Genomic DNA, 7,399 nt, shown 5'->3' with positions numbered 1-7,399 from the left:
ACCCCGAGAACATTATATTCATACATATGGTAATTGCATTTTCATGTACATGCCAAATTTAACCTGAAGATAATCGTCTTCATAAGCACTTACAGACCTTTCAGGTAAATGGGAGGGAGATGATTATCATATGTATTTTTCGGCTGTATCTACAAGCACCAACTTCTTATTAAGGAACAACAGGTTTGCTTAGCACATTTCAGGTAGAAGCACTTTCAGAAACTAGCGTGTACAGTTTTATTTTGTTTGGCAATGATAAACCACCACCACTAAAAATTTAGCAATTTTAGGTATATATATTTTAAATTCACATTAAATTCTCAATAACAAAACCTCCTTGTGGAAATAGAAAAAAATGCCTCTAATGGATGAGTTCAGTATTTGGGATGCACTCCACAAAATAAAACACAGCCCTGCTGTCGAAGTCTAAATATAAATGGCTTCTCCCTTGAAACTCTTATCTTATCGCAAGCTCTGAGGGACACATGAAGGCAGCTAACTGTGATTACTTTGCCAATTGCATCTCAAAGATATAATTAGTATGATTATTTGCTCTTTTACTCAAACCCCATATTATATAACTGTATGCATGAAACATTGCCAGCTAGTCGCTCCAGTTGTGCAAAATGGTGTTTGTCTCATTGTAATCTCACAATCCAATGCTGTTGTAAAAATATTCATAGTACTTTTGTTCATGTTTTCCATCCCTCTAGTACAACACTGTACAGTACAGACATACTTGGAACTTGCTACACACATGCTAACCTGATTGAAATTGTGTGTATTTAGAAAAGAGTTAGAACAGGTCCAATCCTTATTGTCCTGCCCTTTTGTCTAATATTAATATATACAGAACAAATTCAAACATGTATTGTGTGTCAGCACTGATACATCAACTAGAACCATTGATGTTGAAACTGTTAGCACAGTAAAGAAATCTAAGAAAAAGCACTACTAATGTCAAACACTAGACTTTAATACTTAAGCTAAAGTGTGCATATCAGGTGTGAAGGCTAGAGTTGCAATATTGTATACTCCACTCTGCAAGGTAATTCATGCTGAAACACTTATTTTGGAAATTAGAAATACAATATTAGTCTGAAACATTATATGAAGGTAAAATGTGATTACGTTAAACTATGAAGAATGCCACTGCCACCGATGCACCAGCTGGCTAAAATTAGACCGATAAACCACAGAAATAATCCCAGTATCATTTTCAGCCACAGCGTCCTTCCTAATCTTATTGTGTTGCATCGCCTTGTATTTGTCCTCTTTCTCTTTTACATTTATTTCCTTCCAGTCATTTCAACCTCTTCTCTAAATCTGAGTTATCACCATATTATCTTTAACCTTGAGGCCATCTTGTTTCAAGTTATGGGTCAGTACACTCTTATCTCAATCTTGGGATTGCCCATTAAAGAAAACAGTTATATGAAACAATAAATGTGCACACCAGGCTAGTGATAAAGTAAGAAGAAGAAGAAGAAGCTAATTCTCTCTTTAGCCACCTACATTTGGTAGTCTCAAGAGTCATTATACACTTGAGAGGAAAGAAGAGAATTCTCTTTCTCACAGGCAACTTAGAGTTGAGTGGTCAAGTGTGAAGAGCCCCATTAGACATTTCCTCCTCTGAACTGAATAGAAAGGGTTACCACGCATGGCTATTAAACCATTGTTATGTCACCTAGCTTTCATCTTCTTCTTTTTAGCCTAATGGTTGTGCAAGGCAGTAAATGCACATCATTGTGGTGATCTTCAAGTGCCACATCTCTACCTGACTGAGTGAAATACAACTGACTGAGATAATCTCTGAAAGATAATAATCTTTATGGACGTATTTGGGACCCATCATATGGTGATAAAACACACTGTTTTATCTTACGGTCTAGCTTGTTTTACTGTATTTATTTTTATTTTTTCCTATTGCAATATCTCACTTGGATATATTGGTGTTGATAACTGATTCATACTGAAGTGACAAATACACAGCATCACAAGCATATGTCATTCCAACAGGTCCTCCATAAATGGCAATTCTTATACAATTGTTTGCTGATCTGACATCTGAACATTTAAAGGTACTCTGTGGAGTGTTTGACCACTAGTAGGGCTATGAAAAAAATGTTTTCAAGTGGGTTCCTGATTTGTTTGGGTTGTGCACGTGTACAAGGACGCACATACCCACCCAAGATCACTCGTGTGACACAAATACCTGGTTCCAGTTTCACATTTTTCTTTAACCAACATCTGCTGGTGGTAACACCCAATATTGACGCGCCTGCAAAGGCAGTGGAGAAGAAGAAGATTGCAAGAAACCAAAAATGTATGTAAACAATGCACAATTATAAAATATTAAGATAACAGCTTTGCTAATGTTTTATGAGGAAGGAAATACACATTAGTCATGCCTCAAGGATACACATAATGCTTTGAGTAAACAAAACTGAGAAAACTTCACAGGGCATCTTTAAGGTGAAAGGTGTAAGGTGAAATTAAAGTTTGGTTTAGGTAAAGATTATGTCGTGGTTAAAGGCTGGGCAAAGATTGCCTTCAATAAGTAATAAACTGTTGGGGAAGGGACAGAGGACGAGTACTGAGGTCTCCACTGTGACACGCTCTTTATGCCACCATTGCCTTTTCAGTAAGACTTCCCCTTACCAGTGCTGTTGTTTTTTGTTGAGGACACTCTCATTTAATCCGTTCAAATGATTATGTAACCCCGTCCCATATCCCATTTTTTAAACTAAAGCCCAAAGTTTAGTGGAGTATTACTTTTGGATTATACAAATGTTTTTTTTTTCTCCAATGTATTTATCTTTTTGTTTGAATCTTATTGTCCCTTGGCTTCCTTTTATGTCAGAAACAATGCTGCCTGTGGTGCCTGGAAGCACTGGACACCCAGTGCTCAGAGAACAAAAAACTGTTTATGACAATACCCTTTGTTTATGTCTCGATTCACAAAGACACTCTCAACTGAACATGAAGGTTTATATATTACATTTATATTTGCCAGTTTTTTTATGCCTGTGGAGAAGTACTGGCCCAGGGCGCAGCGAGGCAATGACTCACTAATTGTGCTATGGTTGTTACACTTTGAAAGATTAATACTGAATATGATCATATCTGATTTATTTGAAAATAACAATAGACAATAATAGTAATAATAATAATAATAACTACAGTTTTAACTTTTGCTGTCTTTGGATATTGGACCGTGTTAATTCAAAAGCTCTTGGATTTAGTAAATGTGCAGAAATATAATACTGTAGTAGCTCCATTTTAACAAGCTTTAAGAGAGGAAGATTTTCAGTTACTTTCTTTCAACACTACTGACTGACAGCGTCTGCTGAAGATGTTTGAGGAAATAATTAGCAATTACCTGCTGCCTTTCTGCTGTCTGAACATTTTAACTACCTCATACCACCCGAAACTGAGTATCTGGCATATGTGGAGGCTTTAAAGTAGGCATCAAGGGATGTGTATTTTGAAGTGCAACATATGACCCGACTGCATCCTGGGTGCGCACTGCACGTGGGAGACTCTAAGCTTAAACAAAGCGAATACATCTCAGATTTTCCAACAAAAGACACCACCACTGTGAGTCGATGCTCCAGAATGTAACTGAAGTTCTGAAGCCAAAACTAAAAAATACATCAAAACTGTTTGACATAGATGCTTGAGGTCTTTGGTTTGCCTTCAGCCACTGAGAACAAGACTGTAGGTGCAGTATGTTTATTGAAAATAGAATTCAAACCTTACTATGTGTCCAGGGCTTTAGAGTGGTAAAGGAGTTTTCTGCACAACGAAGGCTGTACTGTATATAAATGTTATGAGAAGGTACTGCTATCGGAAAAAAGTGTGAAGGACAGATTTGCTTTTTGCTAAAGCCGCGGGGGACATATTTCACCACATCTGTCAGTCCCTCTCCCTAATATGTTTGAAATCAGTTTTACACTTGAGGCCGCTGCTGTTTCACTGTGAATTCTGTTGGTATCCGTACAGAAGGGTTCACAGCACTTGAGTTGAGAGAGTGACGAGATGCAAATGTTCATGAAAGTGTAGGAAGATAAATGGGTAATTAAATCCAAACAGCTACGTTTTTGATAAGGCCATTGCCCTGCATAATGGACTAAAGAGGGCAACAATACACATCTCCAACTCTAAGAGCGAGACTTCTCCAGAATAGCAACAACGAAGACTACAAGTTACAAATCCGAGACACGTGTCAGTAACACGTCAGTCACACAGCTGATATCAACATCAGTTTTCTTACAATTAGCTAACATTTAGCACCATGAGCTACTGGCAATACCAGTTTAAGAAAGGTATATGCATAACCCCTAAGTGTATTGAATTGAGGAAGGGTGCATTTTATTGCTTATCATTTCTACTTTTCATTTTAAAGAGAAATAATGTGATATTTTTTCTCGCAATAGTTATATAGTGTCACTTTAGGGTCAGTTGGACCTGTTGAAAAGAACCAAGACTTCACACATTTGCTCTCATACTCTCTAGTGAATACACAACCTATATGATTGGATTGGAGACCTTTTCAGTGCAATGGTCTCATGCGTTTAGCACTGAAGAGAAGGATGTAGTTTATTAAAATTACTTGTAGTCACTGAAGCCTGAGGCTAGAGTTCAAATGCAGGACTCTGGCTGTGCTCTGGGTTGTAGTGAAAGAGTGCCCTGCGAAAGCTGTCTGTGGTACCTTTTTGCCACGTCACACTTAAAAGTTGTTGTAGTTGCTGTTGTTCTGCTGCCAACATGAAAAGCACAGGGCATAATTGGGCATTGGAAGCGTGGCTATCTCAAAGCAACAGCCCCACTTTCAGAATATCTCTTGCAAAAGCAGGGACAATCTAGTTATGGTTGAGTAGAAAATTGGTTAAATTCATTTGTCTACTTATTTGAATGCATTGTGTGGTTATTTTGTTTATTTGAGAAAGTCTATGCACCTGTTTTCAAGGGTAAAATATGATAGGAAAAATACTGTGTAGGTATTCTGTGAATCAATATGATTTATGATTTTTTTTTTTTTAAAACAACAATATCCATTAGCATCTTTCCTCTGCATGGTATAAAGCAGTATAGTTTAATGTTCTCCATAAAGTGACCCACACATGTACCATTAACACCAAATTGAGCACTCCCAGCCATTCCATTACTTTAAAACCCTACTTGCACTCCTAACCCTCATCGGCAACCCGTGTGCACACACAGAAAAGTACATATGTAGGAGATGCCTTCACACACACACACACACACACACACTCTTTTGAGGTGAAACTGTACATTGTTTTTAAATACCTCTCAGCTGTAAACACATAAGCTCTGCATGAGCTGATTAATTCTGGCAGCGTGCCAGCAAGGCGCCCCATAATAATGTAACACAATGTATTACTTACAGAAAGGTGCACACGGATGAATTTTTTAAAGCCACGGAGGTAATGATTTTGTCTGACCAGCAGCAATAACTACGGAGAATTTATGTACAGAGGGCCTACTTTATGCCACACTAAGTTGCAATAGAGATACAAAAGGGCAGATCAAGGGCTTAATGTGGGACCGTTATTTTTGTGCAGCAGTGTAAGTCAAGTGTGTGTAAGTAACTTTGCTAACCCCCGAGGGAGAGAGAGCATGGTAGTGTCAGAGAATGGGGCCTAGTCCCCTCAGTGCTTGTACTCTAACCAGGCATGAGACATTGGCCCTGACTGCTACCCACCCTATAGTCACGGTCACCACAAGTTAAGTGACCAATTCCAATGCATCGCTGGGGGCCAAATAACCATTCACATCACTGAAAACCTGAACATATGTGACATGCTCTTGAGCGAGTTCCAGGCATATGGTTTGCCATTTGAACAGTAACCTTCGAAGGCAAGTTTGTGTGAGCTTGCAAAAGTGAATTGGTGTTTGCTTTTTATTGGTCTGTTTCTGCTTGTAGGAATGTGAGATGGAAAAAATATATGTGTAAAGAATAAGCAGCTCAACCCTTTAACATATGTCATGCAAATCGGAGAGATTCTTTGGTGCTCTGTAAATATTTGGCCCTGTTACTGCTTCAAGTGTTCACATTCTTCACCTTTTGCGGTATAAAGACACTTACTGAAAGGTCATTGGTTCTGTTTACATACATTCCCTGACCATTTTCCTGTGGACAGTCAAACTTGACATACAGTACATACTAGGCACACGTACAGGGTGCTTTGGGCTTTTATTTCTCACATCTCAAATTTGAATTCTGGGCATAGTACTGCATTTATGGTAAGAGATTAGAGGCATGCTGATTATTGTGTGTACACAATCAGTTTTATATTCACAGTAGTTGTGACCTTATCATAGAGGAGATGGGAACTCTGCCTCTTTACCTCAGCAAATGAGTTAGAATGTCAGTTCTACCCAAGTCTACATTTGAACTATCTCAGATAGGACACCACCACCAACAACAACACCAACAACAACGGCTCATTAGGACTGTTTGGCTTAATTATGGCGGATATTTATGCCAGCAAGACACTAAACAGATTGTTGTTGATTTAAGAGACGATAACTTGGCTATGTAAAGTATTCTTCTGTGGTTTAAAACCAACTAGAAGTATACAAGAGAAGGAAATGGAAAATAAATAAATGTTTTAACACCTTTCCAGGCAGTGTTAGTAGCACCAGACAGGGTCTGTAATTTAACCATCCACTTAGTCAGTCACTTAGATAAAGGGGAAAAAAAGAAAAAAAAAATCAGTGGCACTGTGGTTATCCTGGAACATGCCAGACAATGTCACAGTACAGATAAACAGGTACAATCTTCCTCAAGTGACTCCACACCAGCCTCCTGTACTCATTTCATTTTTGCTAATTTTCTCTGCACTAATTCAATCTCTGCAATAGGTAATGTTATTGTCTATTAGTTTATTTATATTGAATTTGTCTTTTCCCTGCCTGGGGTAGCTGGGGAAAAAAAAGATAGCGGATGTGATATATTTGTTCTCCACGGGATAAAATTCCTGTGGTATTGAGGTAAGAATTCTATATCACTAGACCTCTCATGGAAGTAATGCCATCCCAATAGGGGTAAATCCGGGGACATTTCTGGGGATGGTGCCAGCTTGGGATGAAGCAGCAAATACAGAGACTGTTCCTGGAAAACTGGGGCATCTAGTTTCTTAAGCTAAAACTGCTTGCCTTGGTATTCAGACCTCTGACTTATCCCTCCCATTAAGAGCTCCATTGGCTGCTGAGATAAGTCTGGATCGGACAATTCTCACAGATGAATATATCTACAGTACACTCACATTATTTATTCAGTGCACTTTAAATAAAGATAATTTCTTCAACTGAGACCCTAAATACTTCACTTGCTCTCACCACAGTACATCAAGTACTTTTTTTTCTCCAA

The 7,399-nt window shown here is 38.3% G+C and overlaps 1 protein-coding gene across 3 annotated transcripts in view; it reads left to right on the top strand.

Annotated features, from left to right (window-relative positions):
- Positions 1 to 7,399, top strand: part of brinp1 (bone morphogenetic protein/retinoic acid inducible neural-specific 1) — a 159,086-nt gene that overhangs the window by 96,157 nt on the left and 55,530 nt on the right. The window lies entirely within an intron of this gene.

Source organism: Perca flavescens, chromosome 16, assembly GCF_004354835.1.
Source record: "Perca flavescens isolate YP-PL-M2 chromosome 16, PFLA_1.0, whole genome shotgun sequence".
Lineage (NCBI taxonomy): Eukaryota > Metazoa > Chordata > Actinopteri > Perciformes > Percidae > Perca > Perca flavescens.
This window is presented reverse-complemented; position numbering and strand designations above follow the sequence as displayed.